This window comes from Centrocercus urophasianus, unplaced genomic scaffold (assembly GCF_019232065.1).
Source record: "Centrocercus urophasianus isolate 14NV4802_14NV808 unplaced genomic scaffold, USGS_Curo_1.0 seq_13, whole genome shotgun sequence".
Lineage (NCBI taxonomy): Eukaryota > Metazoa > Chordata > Aves > Galliformes > Phasianidae > Centrocercus > Centrocercus urophasianus.
In genome coordinates, this window is record NW_024884475.1 from 22,505,831 (window position 1) to 22,520,197 (window position 14,367).

Here is a 14,367-nt window from a genome sequence, read left to right on the forward strand (position 1 = left end):
GTGGCTCAATGACTGGATTACTGCTCTGAGCTGGGTTTTGTGTCTTTTTCTGCCTCAAGGATTTCAAACTAACATCTCTTCTTCTGTGGGCTATACTAGCATAAGGGGCTCTTTCCCCTGTCATTCCAGTTCATACAACGTACCTGAAGTCTTCCTGATAAATGAAGTGTGAAACAGCTGTGGTCCTGTCTTCCAGTGGTAGAATGGGAGAAAAGGAAATTACAGTGTTGGGAAGTGCTCCACATAGTTTACTTTTCATTAAAAGATAACAGAAGGTGTGAACTATTGTGAGTTCAAGGACCCAAGACAATTTGCTCTTGCTGAGGGTCAAAATCTCTAGTTTCCTCTTTAACTCTTCTGAAATATTTAATTATATTGAAAACTTAAGAAAATAACTTGAACAAGGTAGAGTTAAAACAGACGTGCTTCCCTAACAATTCTATTACTTGGTGGGTACAGCACATATGGTTTTCTATTATAAGCATGAAACTGAGGGCTAAGTTAGCTGAACCCGAATGTCCCACATCAGTGTTGAATATGCTAATCATCCAAGTTTAATGGAAGAAGGAGTTAGCTATCGAAGTATAAAAGCATAGATCTACACATTTACATGACACTCAGAGAGGTTTAGATGAATACTAAGCTGAATCCCAAGGAAAACTTCACATAAATCCTTTGCTCAGTTTTCCTTCTAGTAATTTCAGGCCCTCAGTGCTCAGTGTCAATTTCAGTAGTCTCTGTGTTGCAGTACTTTCTTCATATTTTGCATAAAGAAGCCAAGATCTGTAAATCAAGGCTGTGGATCCTGCTTCTATGAGGGCTGCTAGGAAAATAATTCCTCATATTCTGTTATGTTGGCCCACTATGTCAAAGGTGTTTCCCCATCCTTGGAGACATTCAAGGGCAGGCTGGACAGTGCTCTGGAAAATCTGATTTAGCTGTAGGTGTCCCTGTTCATTGCAAAGGGGTTGGACTAGATGACCTTTTAGTATTCCTTCCACCTCAAATGATTCTGTGATTCTGTAGAAGTATAAATGTGTTCATAGACATTTTTCTACAATAGATACCTATCAAACACAGTGACCTTTTTTTATGTCAGGAAACCCCCAGCTGCTGGAGGATTGGGTGTAGGATTGGGTGTGAAGATAAGGAGGCTCTGTCCATGCTGTTTCCAGAGATGCCTATTATAAATTGTATTACAATACAAGTCATATACAGATGTTTAGACATCTAGATTAAGATATAGTTTGATTTAAGGTACTTAGGTTGCCAGAATAAATTCAGATTGAGTCATAGATATCTGAAAATAGAATTGTCAGCACTGGAGAGATTGAATTTTGTTAGAAATGTTATCCTCAAGCAAAAGGCAAAATTAATGATGAATTCCTCAGATAACAAAGTTCCTTCAGTATAAGGTTAAAGATTCCTTAATTATAAGGTTTCTTCCTTAATGTAGTTCTTTTTGTCCCAGTGAACTGTGCATTAAAAATCTTAACTTAGCAGTATCGTAAATAACAACTGAAAATTATATGTACATACGTACATGCAGGTGGATTTCTGCTGATTTTAACTGTAAAATATTAAGACACAAAGTGCTGATGTTAAGGATATATTGACAAGAAGTAGAAACAATAGAAAAAACTGCACTCTTTAAATAGTAGCTTTAAAAGGTACACTGACAATATTAGGAATTCTGTGAATACGTTAAGCCACTTTTGTCCCATGAACCCTCTTAAAGATAGTAGATTTTTGAACTGTTTTCTCTGATTCTTTGTATAGCAAACTGATAGATAGAGTAAATCTACCCTTACAACCCTCCAAAGACAGTTACTTTCCTGACATTTTAATAGCCTCAATTCACATTTGATTACCGTTGTAATGCCAGAGCCTTTCCAAAAATGGGGGTATTCTCAGCAGCTGTGTTTCTATCTCATTGCTTGCAAATGTTAGGCCACCAGTTCTTAAATATGTTGTAGAAATAGTGATCAGGAAGTGTTCTTCTGATGGATGGTCCACGTCCTGAGTTCCAAACTGTTAGATTTGTTCAAGCTAGTAAAATAAAAGTGAAAACAATTCATGGATTGACAAAAATGACATGCATTATTTTTCAAAAATCTACTTAGTAGAAAGTTTTCTCTAAGAGGATTTCAAAATGTATTTTGGCAGAGCAGACACACATCCCAGAAAAAAAAAAGAAAAAAAAAAAACCAAAACCAAAACCAAAGACAAATACAAAAACAAACAAACAAACAAACAAAAAAAACCCCCAAAAAACCAGAATAACCAACAGTAGCCCTTTATCCATGTGCAAGGAAGAATTATACATGACTAAGTAAGCTTTTACAACCTGTTGAGAGTGGCTCTTTTCCAGCTGGTGTTAACTTTGCCAAATCTGTGTTCGTGAACAGATCTTTCCCTTTTCCTTTTCAGCAAGATGAAGGTGTGGGAAGGAAGTGGTCCAAGCCAATGGAGACACACAGGCCATCTGAAGGAGGAACAATATGAAAAAAAGAGAATTTGCAAATCATAACTTCAAAAAGCAGCAATATGAATGATTGGGGTGTATGATTGACAAAATGTACAGCAAAATATATGATTTATCTATATCTCATTCAAATTTATTCTTCCATATCTTCTTTGAACTAGGTCTACAGCAGAATTTTCAAGCCTCACTGACAAAGAATCCAGAAGAGTAGCATTGCTCTCTTCACAGGGTGTGTTCAAAGTTCTCCCATATTTACAAGACAATATCTCAAGGAGGTCTGCTGGTAATCTGTCAGTCTGCTGAGCAGCCAAAGCCCAAAACTGTCCTTCAGCAGCATCTCTGAGCAGCCTGTTCCACTGCTTCACTATACTTACGTATTTTTTTTTTCTCCTTATATCCAGTTTAAATCTCCATCTTTTCGTTTGAAGCCATTTCCCCTTGTCCTACCACAGATCTTGTCCTCTTCTTTCTTATAGCCCTTCTTTAGATACTGAGAGGCTGTTTATGTGGTTGCCACACAAAGTGAGTGAAAGGCTCTGGCATGCCACATCTGGTGGCCTGGATGGCTGCATGTTTGTCTGGGAATTTGGTCTGGAAATCTGGATGCTCCATCATTTTTACAACAGGACATTCCTCTGCTGATACTTTGCTATCCCTTGTACATTTTTCTCAGCCTCCACATTGTGCCCCTCTTTTGGCATCCCTTACAGTTACATCAGTTATTAGGATAGGAGCAGAAGAATAACAATCAGTATATCATTTCTCCATGTTAACTTGTATGAATATAATGAGAAATTTTTCTCTCTCAGATCAGATCTAGTGAGAATTCAGGAATTGCCACAGGCAAGAATGCATCCTCTTATCCCTTTTTCCAGTGTGACACTTTCAAGACAACTGTGAGGTTTGCACTGTGTTGCTCTCCTGGGCAGAGCTTAAGGTCAATGGATGTTTTGCCAGGAACATTTCACATCCCTACAGTGATTCCATTGTTCACTGGATTCCCTGCCTAAAACATTTTTATCTAATGGGAGTACTTCTGATTCAAACAGCCCAGCAACTCCAATCAGAGAAGCAATGAGCTGCACTCCAACAAGTACCCACCTGCCAATTAATGGTGCACGATCCTTCATAGCAGCTACTGTAGCACCTCTCTGAGAAAAATCATGTTCTGGGAACTGAGAGCAATCACTACTCCAGACCCTCAGCTGTTAGCACAGGGTGATTTGAATCCTTCAGGTCTCTGAATACCTTTAGGCTTGGAAAAGCCTATCTTCAGAGTATCTCTTCATGTCCTAAGCTCAGCAAATGATATTCTTCCTAACACTCATTCTAGAATGGTTAAAGTCCATTTCCATAAATGTTATGGATGTCAAAACAATTTGCTTTCTTTGCTTTCTTCCTTTTTTTTTTTTTTTTTTTTTTTTTTTACCACTATATTAAGTTCTACACCAGAGAACTTGAGCTCCTGAAAGCACCTGAGCCTGTGTTATTCTTTCAGATGATGTTCAAAATAATAAATGAAAGTACAAACCCCAGGATAAATTCAAGAGATGATGAAAAGCATTCAGAGATTTATACATAGTATTTTCAAGTACTTTGAAATAAATTAATTTAAGAAAAACAAAAATCACAAAAAAGAGAGTCCTCTGCTGCAATTGAGTGTACAGCTGCACGACAGAGGGAGTGGGGAAGACAACTTTTCTGCAACTTTTAGAAGCATTTATGATTAAGAAAATGACAATTTCTCAAATCTAAATTTTTAAAATTATTTAATACTAGGAACAGTTGGCAACGTGGCATATACTCATCTTGTGCATTAAGTCGCAAAGGCTTTTCTGCATCATGTGAGATGGAAATTTTTGGATAATACTGATAATATTCATAGTACTTAGTGAAGACAGGTTAGGTGAGATAAGTATTTTCTTCTTCATCTCTGAGAAAAAATCGATTACAGTCAACTGCTCCTTATGAAATATTCTCCTTAGAACTCTTTTCCTACTTGGAAGAAGGTGAAGAGAAGACAAAGACAGAAGATGAAGAATTTCAAAAAGCTGAAATGATCAAAGAGGCCTCAGCTCTCGAGAATGCCCGTTTCCAGAAACTGATCTTTCAAGTTGTGAGTAGATAGAAATCAGTACAAATGATAGATGCTTGGTTGCAGTTGTAGCTGTAGAGACCTAGCCAATTAACTTGCTACTTGAAGCCAGTAGTACAAATGCACATCCACTGTTATAATGATTCCATTATTTTGTTTTCTGAATATACTTATAGGTTTAAATTTTATAGAGAAAGGATGATTTCAAGTACTGTCATATTAAATTGGGACACCAGTTTCACTCTGCACACCTTAATATAAAGAACACTAATAAAGATGAAAATTCAACTGGCTTTGTGTTGCAAATTCTTATTAAAGTAGAAACTGGGACTTTCCAGTTTAAAACTGTTACTAAACAGCTGAGTCTCATTGGGAGACAAAGACCTTATCTAAAACGTATTAACATTGCTGTGAATGACCTTGCTAATTTTAACTGGCTGCAAGAAATATAAATAAAAATGTACCTCTGATTAGGAAGAGAGGGATTCCAGGATCTCTGGGTGATGCATGATGGCTAGAGGTTAAATTTAATTCTTAAACATCTTAGTTTGAAACTGTAGTCTACTGTCTACTTTTGGTATATTGACTTGGTAATTTTCCTTGTTCTGATCATTATAATTTGTTCCATCAGAATTGATAGAAAGTTTGTTTAGATTATTAAGGCAGCTGGAGCTGTCTTAAAAATCTTACAGTTCTTTCTTACACTAGAGAAAACAAATTTGCAAAGGCAAAGCTCCATTAATCAGATTGAATCTTAGTCATTAATGACTGGTAATTACAATTTACAAATAAACAAACATATCCCTCAACTGTTTTGTTCTCTTCCAGAGAGATTCCTTTACAGATTTTTGCAAGTTAGATTATTTCTAAAATAAATACGCTCCACTTCACCAGAAATATAATTTAATTTTAATATAATATGCTATGATTCTAGATAAAAGTTTTTGTAAAACAATAAGATATTTTTACTAAGATAATGATTTGTGTTTCACTGTATTAGTATTCAATTTCTATTCTTACGATTTTAATATGATGCAAATTAAGTGATTATTCGCTGAAACAGAAATTGTTATTCCAATCAGAATTGCTCTATACATCAAAAAGATTAATGCCTGTTAATTATATATACATATCTAAATTATATATATATAATCATATATAATTAGATATACATAACTTCCTTTCCCCAGTGCTTCTTGAATGAAATAGTGTAAAACTTTTACTTCAGAGCAGTGTCATACTAAATCATTAGAAATCTGTCGAAAACAGAGGGGCATTAAATTTTTATAATGGCAAATTTTTCAAGTAAGAACACTGCTAAGTTAAAATGTTAATAGTAAAAAAAAAAAAAGAGGAAAACCAAAACTTCAACACAAATATCTTAGATAATTTTCTAATCAAAGAAATATCTTAGATAGTTTTCTAATCAGAGCCTCCAAGTTAATGAAAACTCAAGAGGACTCTGTCAAAAATACTTGATATCTTCAGTGTATTGAGATGGATTCAAATGCAACTGAATCTCCGTCTTTAAGAATCAGATAACTCAATTTGCATCAGTAGGCTTTCAAAGACTGTATTAAGTTTCAAAAACAATTGAACATAATATGGCTTCTGCTTCTCAGTAATGTTCAGTTCACTTCTGGGAAGGGACAAATAACTTCATTATCCAACATTTGTACTAATACCTGCATAGTCTCCTCATCTATGGCAGCTGCTGTGGAGCACTTGCTCCAGGTTTGCACATTTCATAGTTTATACTTTTAATTTGTTTGTCCATAGTCTGTTATTGTCAGTAAATTTAGCTGCAATTGTCCCCCCAACTACAGACTTATAATATAATACTTTTCAATCTTTCCTTCTTTATGAATAAGCAAAAAAATAAAAAAAAAAAAAAAAAAAGAAGAACTTCTTACTGCAGGTCACTGCTGTGAAAGGAAAACCTATTATTTAATGCTGTGAAGTATGTAAGTTTTGCTAATATGATAGATGGCTAAGAAGTGGAATTTAATTATTTACAAGAACTTTAATTATTTAAAAGAACTAGTGTTCTAAAAAGTAAAATTAAAAATGCCATAGGCTCTTGCAACAACAAACATGAAAAATTGTGCATGGATTTTTTTTCATTTTAAAAGGCTACTCCTTTCATTTACAGTTATAGAAAATAAATCTGACAGAGTATATGATGTGAGAGGAAAAGAATTATGGAGTATGAGCTGCAGATCACAGAGGGAGAGAGATGAAAGAAAAACTAAATGGAGAATTTTCCCTGATAGATTGTGTAGTTACCTACATTTTACATACACATAAAGAAGAGGTTGTCTGAATTGTACACCTCTGTTAGAGTGATATGTTATCCTTAGTTTTAAAATATGGTGTTATCTTAACGATATATTTCAAAGATTCTTCAACAGAACTTTAGGCAATATATGATGGCAACCATATACAGAAAAAAATAGGAACAGAGAATTTTAATTGAAGCTTTTTGGAAAAAAAAAACCAAAAAACTCCAAAGATAGAAATAACTGCATAATGATTATCTTGAAGGAGTTAGAGTGGAAGGGACTGTATTTATTTGGCAGAGCACATCTGTCATATGGAGTGATGTGAGTACTGAATAGGAAGGAACTCCAAAATGTGGCAAGGTAGATAGATGAGAAATTTGGGGTATCAGGGAAACAGGTTAAACTGCAGTGCTGCTGCAGGTAGCTGAAATCACACCGATGAGCAGAGCGTGGCGGAAGAGCAGGGAGCAGCTCCATAGATGACACCCACAGGTTTTTGCACTTTTAAAGGAGTGTAGAAGGGAAGTAGACGCCACAAGTGACACCAACAAGTGCTCATAGAGTCAGTGACAGATATTTGTATTAACACAATTCCCAAGTTACATTCTTCCTGGGCAGAATGAAAGAAAACATCTGTTGCAGAGAATGCAGAGGCTTTGCATTTAGGAGACATTTGAGCTTTTATGCACAATTCAGACTTTTATGCATATTATGAGACTTTTATAGCGGTGCCTCAAATAAACTGTGTCTCCCTTGTGAAATTTCACATTGGATTGGTGATGGGAAGCCAGTAGCCATTACAATGGTAATTTGAGCAGGGACAGAGTAATAGCACCGCATTATGAAGGAGTAATGGGATACTAATGTTTGTAGTGCACCCTGGCAGTGCATAATAATGAAGGGGAAATATAAGTTTAAAATCAATCCTTAATTAGGTGAGTGACTTTCTGATTCTGAGAAATACTGACACTTGCCCAGAACTTCAGTACTGATTCAAATTTTTTGCAGTTTTCTACCTTACATCACACAAGTTACCTGCCCAGTAGTTTTTTAGAGGCCATTTGCTTTAGCTTTGATTGAATACAGCCACCTGAGTCTCCAAGTAGCTTCTCAAATCCCTCAGATTTGCACACAGCTTTATTCCTGTAGTGCAAATTATTTTATGCCATTTGGCATCACCTGCCAAATGAACAAATTGCATGATTCCAGCAGAATGAAAAGCAATGAAAAGGGAAAATGCTGGCATTTCGGATGCACTTGTCTTCATTTTCATAAGTGTGAGGAAACAGCTGCTGAAAATTATTTCAGTAAATACAGTCTACGTGTACATCCAAGTGCTTCAGGTGCTTCCCAGCATGGGTCATAGCAGGCCAAAAGATTAAATCAAGTGGTTGTGTCAGATCCAGTGCAAATGGCAACTGCTGGTGTGATGCTGTGGCTGCTTTCTTCAGTTCCTGGATGGCCTGAATATCATGCCTTAGTCATACATGGTGGGGGAACTGGTAAAATAAACAAATATTTGGCATGATTAAATCTGCCATAGTTCTTACACTTGGCCCAAAGCCTTTTATGCTGTGCGCTAGCTTCAGTCAGTATAAGTGGCAGTGAGGTTGAGCTCCTCAAAAGCCAGACTGCAGAACTTCTTTTTTACTTTAATATTTGTGATCCTTTCAATTTATTTATTTATTTATTTATTGCAAATGATGTGTAAGAATTCTGCCCGTGAGTTCAGCTGCACCAGCTTCATAGCCCATTAAGTTAAACATCCCTACTATTCTCACTAATTTTATAGACGTGGTGTATGGGTTGGGCAATTCTGCTAATTATCTTGCAAACACATTATCATCTGAAGACTACATATACTGTATATAGAGCATGTTCATCAATCTATGCCTTCACACATCTGGAAAGCCCAGAGCTTGCTGGGCACTTGTAGCACAAGAGAATCAGGAGTTTAGGAAGGCAGCAAAACAGAAGCAGAAAGCAAGCTCTCCTGTTCTCAATTCCTGCTTTAAATGCTCATTTTGGGAATTCCTTCATTCATAATATTACTTGAAGTCCCTGTGCTGAAGTCTATGGGTGTTCCTAGAAATGCGTAGAAACATATTTATAATGGTAATCTTTATGGGCCAGGGATTAAATTATATAAATGTTTTGTGTTTTCACAAATTAGTGCATTTTCTTCTCCTTAGATTATTACTATTTCCACCTCACACTGCTATTTACTGCTTGCTCACTGGTTAGGTCAAGTAATTTAATTTTTTACTGTCCAATCATGATTTTAGGTCATTTAATTTAGGGCAATTAAGTAAGCTGCTAGAAATTTCAGGACATCTCAGGTCATTTCATTAAGTTTTATAATTCTTCTGACGTTTAAATTTAGTACTTTTCAGCTGAATTACAGCTCTAATTAATTATCCTCTGCACTTTGCATCAAAAGCAGTAATCTGCTCCTATCTTAATCTGTTAATAAATGGCAGTGTTTATGAAAAAGAATTTGCCAGATTCTTATTTTCACCAAGGCACTCCAAAAAATGACAGTAGAAGAGGCCTTATAAGGGATGTAAGATGCAATGTCTCTAGTTTTAAAAATAATTCTCTACTGACATAATGGACAGGTTTTTTATAGTATCTAAAGAAGGAAAGATCTAAGATTTTGTGAGTGCAGAGGCAAAGAGGCAAAAAATAAAATATGCTAGTTCTAGGATTTAGAGCCCATTTTTGTGTATATATATATATAAATATTATATATATGTGTACACTCCCTTTTGTTTGATATAATGTTGTATACTGGTACAGGAAGAGATCTTTTCTCAGTATTCCCAGGGGCATGCCTAACTCTCTCCCTGTTGACAAGTCTTTTTAAGGTTCATATGTTTTCTTCTACCAGCTTCATTGTTTTTAAAAGCCAGCCTGAGCAGTTTTATAAATCGAAGAGATTGGAGTGGGAGTGGGAGGGCAGAGAATGGGGTTATTTTTTTGTTTCTCTGACAAACGGTTATTTGCAGAAACATGCTGACAGTTTATCATCCCTAGGTCTTCTCTGGTCTGGAAGGAGAGCTATATTTTGTGTGCGATTGCTTCTGATCCAGAAAGTAACAGCTTCATTCCTGTCCTGTATTAGTATAAGCACATAACCTCTTTGTCCTGAATAAAATAATTATGAGTTGTTTAGAATGCAAGGAAGAGGGGATGAACAGGGAGCGAATCTGTCCAAGGCAGGTATTTGCACAGCTTCTATTCTCTGATCTGAAAAATATAATAAAATTGGAGGAAAGAGATTATTTTTAAGCAACCAAAATTGCATTATGACCTTGCATTATTGCTGTTACTGAATTGTTGGTGGGGTTTTTTTCTTTTTCAGTACTATTTTAGTGTTCCAGTCTAATTTTTGTTCCTAAAAATAGACCTAGTTAAACAGCTCTTGTACACATATATGTGATCAGGAACTTGAAGCAGGGGGAAACTGAGGCCATCTCAACTCCTCACCTAGGACCAAGGCAAGCAAAGGGCAGCCTGGAGCAGCCACAGTCCTAGGTATGGGGTCCTTCTCTGGGATTGGGAATGGAGAAGCCAGATGTCAGACCCCAAGTAGAATATCTTAAGAAGCAGAATGGCAGCTTTGTTTGCAGTCTGGGCATCCCAAACATTGTTTAAACTGTAATTCATCTTCAGCCTAACCCTCCAGGTATCTGCTTTTTCATCATCACATACATGCCAACGTGGCTGCAACCTGAGCACACATCAAATGGTCACACTCCAGGCCTGTACCCAGCAGCAGTCCCCAGCTTATCCAGCAAATGAGCACCTGGACAGTCACATCTGCTGCCTCTTGGAATCTCCTTGCTGCTCCAGATTTCTCAGGAAGACTGTTTTCTTCACAGTGAGGAAAAGATGGGACCCATCATGCAGTCAAGCTGAAGCTGAGTAGTCAATCTCCATCACAGAACCATGTCTCACAGTTAGCCCTTCTGCTAAGCAGTCCTTCAGAAGGCATGTGAGGAAGAATATCCCATCAGCAAATGGCTAAGGGGGGCACTACATTTACCTCTGGGGGCATGTTTTTACTCTCTGTGGCTTGCAAGGGATAAGGAAAGAATAGTGTTTTGTTTCTCATTTCACACTCACCATCTGACCAGACACTGTTTATTTTATAATGTCCCCTATTCTAGCCTCAGCCCCTCACACAACTTCTCTCATACTCCCCAGAGCTTCTGATGGCTTCCTCACAGTAAATTCACTATTTCCACTTCAGCATGCACAATCCACACTGGCTGAACACGTCACACCTGTTTCAGCCTCTTCCAGGCCCCCTAGGACCACTTAGTGGTGATGCCACGACAGCACTTCAGCTCTGTGTGCCTGGGGAGAACTGAGATCAGTTCATCAGAACAACTTCCTGGGGCTCTGCTTGGCCAGAAGCTTCCCTTCTGCAAGTGGCTGACTCTCCAAGTAGCACTTACTCAATGATCCTTCTGTGGGTAGCACCAAATCAACTTACCACAGCCTGCACAAGCATCACTTGGTTGATACAAGCAAGCTGTGCAGTCTTCCGCTGCCCTCTCTGCTCTTATTTTTATTCAAGGAGAGACAAAGTTGGCTTCAGGCCCAGATTTGCAGCTGGTGTCTCCAGAAGAGAGCTTACAGAAGGAAAAGAATTACAAACCAATAAACAAAATAACCCAAATTCCATGCTGAATTTGCAGGCAATGCAGCCATGTAAGATACTGGAGATGTAGAAGAAGGTTAAGGCTTAAGCTAAGCAAAGAGTAGCAGTAGCCACATTTTTCCTCTGATCAATAAGTTGAGAATCCCAGGGGAAGCAGTGCTTTTACTTACATGGCTTTTCTGTGCTGTCCAGGAATTACAGTCTAAGAAAGAAGAAAGAAAAAATGGGGATTTGCTGACCATGACTTGCAGAGAATACAATGAGCTTCTGTCATAAAATACCGCCATTGCCAGAAATAAATTGTTGTCTTGAAAAATATATATATATATATTTAAAAAGCAGATTGTTTTCCCTCCTGAACTGTACATAAAACAGCAGTCAGAAGGTAAAGAAAGGGATATTCTGCAAGGAGGAAATACAGCTCTTTTCTACCATTCAGCATCGTGCTTGGGTAATTTAAGCAGATGTAAGCATTGCAACAGCTGAAAATAGTGATGGACCAAGAAAATTGTTTTGGACAGTGTGTTCCACAGAGCTGAAGCAGCCTATTTTCAGAGGCATTTTTGAGGAAAGTGGAGTATCCTATATGAAAGTGAGCAGAAAGATGCCCCAGTAATTGAAGAACTCTGTTGTGTGGCATCCAGATCAAGAGATCCTAATCAGAGTCACAGGAATGATCTGAACCTCTGTTTTTACAGGCAGTTGAACTCATAGAACTTCTAAATGTTCACTTTTTGTTGTTGTTGTTTTTTATTATTATTATTCTTTTGAAAAACCTTGATGCTCTTTCAGCTATCATTAGAAACCTTCTTAAAGCTTACCTGTTGACACAACACAAAATTTCTCAGATATCACACTCCAACCAGAATGTTCGATGCTGGAATAGGTTGTATGTGAAGCTTTTTTCCTCTATGTTGCGTTCATATGACGTAACTTCTAAAGTTAGCTGATCACACAGTTGGAACAGCCTAATTGACAATGATTTTCATTGACTTAAAAACAAAAGATTTATGAAGGGATTGTGATTGCACTCCACACTGTAATAAAGTTAAAATACCCATTCGAGGGAATACTAATGGAAATGACATGGAAATAAACAATCTCATTGCATTTATGTTATGTTCATTTCAACAGTCCCAGTTCCTGTTTTGTCATTTTCAATTGTTTTAAGACAGGAGACAAGTTTGTATCCTTAGCTGAAAAGCACTAACCATGTATCTCATGCAAAATAAATAAAAAGTGAAAGAATCATGATAGGCATTCTGTGTTATTAAGTAAATCAGCACACACCTACTGCATCCATAATTATTTCTACCGAATATCCTTTGGTGAATGAGGTGCCATCAGGGAAGGGGAAAAATAAATAACATATTTTCAGAAGTGGGAGGAAGCATCAAGCAGATAATTGCACAAGCATGCATACAGTTTCCAACCCTGATCACATAACAGCTGAAAATAATCCCTTAACAGCTAGAGTAAGAACAATATATAGCAATTCTGGACATGAGTCCTGCTGTTTTGCTGAGATTTGAGTTCAGACTATGATGGGATGTGGCGTGCATCCAAGAACATAATTCCTGTGGGTAGTATACGCCTTTCCCACCATTATTACAAGTACAATCTATGAACTTACCTCTCTGATTTCTATGGTGGTGTATTGAAAGTTTTAGGGAGATGAAGTCCGTGATGGCTATTTAGAAGTCAGGCAGGATCTCATCTCCTGAGTACCAGCTATAAACCAAGAACCAACTATAAACAAGAAACAATAAGCGAGGCTCCAGCTCACAGGTTGTTCATCAGTGGATAATCAAGGTAACCAGTCATATGCAGAAATACATTCAAAAGACCTAAAGATCTCTGTGCTTCCCAGATACTAAGAGTGGAAGAAAGGTCTCAAATCACTTTCAAAGCAAAGCCATGCAGAACATTTTTGTCCTTTTTGTTTGTTTTTTGCTCTATTTTTCCACTCTTCCCTCCCCACATCATCTTCACTGTGTGTAGACTTAGAAAGGGAGACAGAAACCTTCAAAAAGCTTCTGCAAGTTTTCAGAAACACTGATATACATCTAATGTATTAGTAGCTTGTATGTATGACTTCTCATTTCTGTACCCCAGAGAGCAAGATGGTGGCCTCCCTCCTGCTGAGATGCCGATCACAGGCTGCTCAGGCAATTGCTGTTTACAGCAGTGTGAGAATGAGACAGACTCACAAAGAGTATTAAAACATAGCTCTTGTCAGACAAACTTGATTATTCCTTTTAGTAAGCACTGTAGAGTAAGTGAATGAAGGGAATGTAAGGATATAATCATGTCTGATTTTAATGTTAAGAAACCTTGCTGGTATGATAAATTTAAATTGCCTTGGAGTGGAAGAGGAAAGCTGTAGTTAAAAATGATTGACAAGTCCTACTGAGATGAGGGGAAAGGCATAGATGATAGGAGTTTTTCAGAGGTAGAAAGAAAGTTAGGTACTCAAGTCTCAGTAAAGCCATGGAGAATCAGGTCTTTCTCACCAGTGTGACTTTGAAAATCTCTCATATTTTTATTTGCCATCTTCTCTAATTATCTAAGATAAAGTAAGTGAGATGTTCATAAAATTAAAAAATAACGAAGACAGGAATACTCATGAATAATTAGAATCGGAAAGAAAGATCAAATGTATCTGACTGTGAAGAAAGTGATCTGGTCAGAAACAATTGAAAACTGGTGTATTTGCAGGGGGCTGAAGTAACCAGGAATACCAACTGAAAGAGAGAACAAGAGAGAAAGAGAGAGAAAGAGAAAGAAAGAGAGAGAGAGAGAGAGAAAGAAAGAGAGAGAGAGAGAGAGAGAGAGA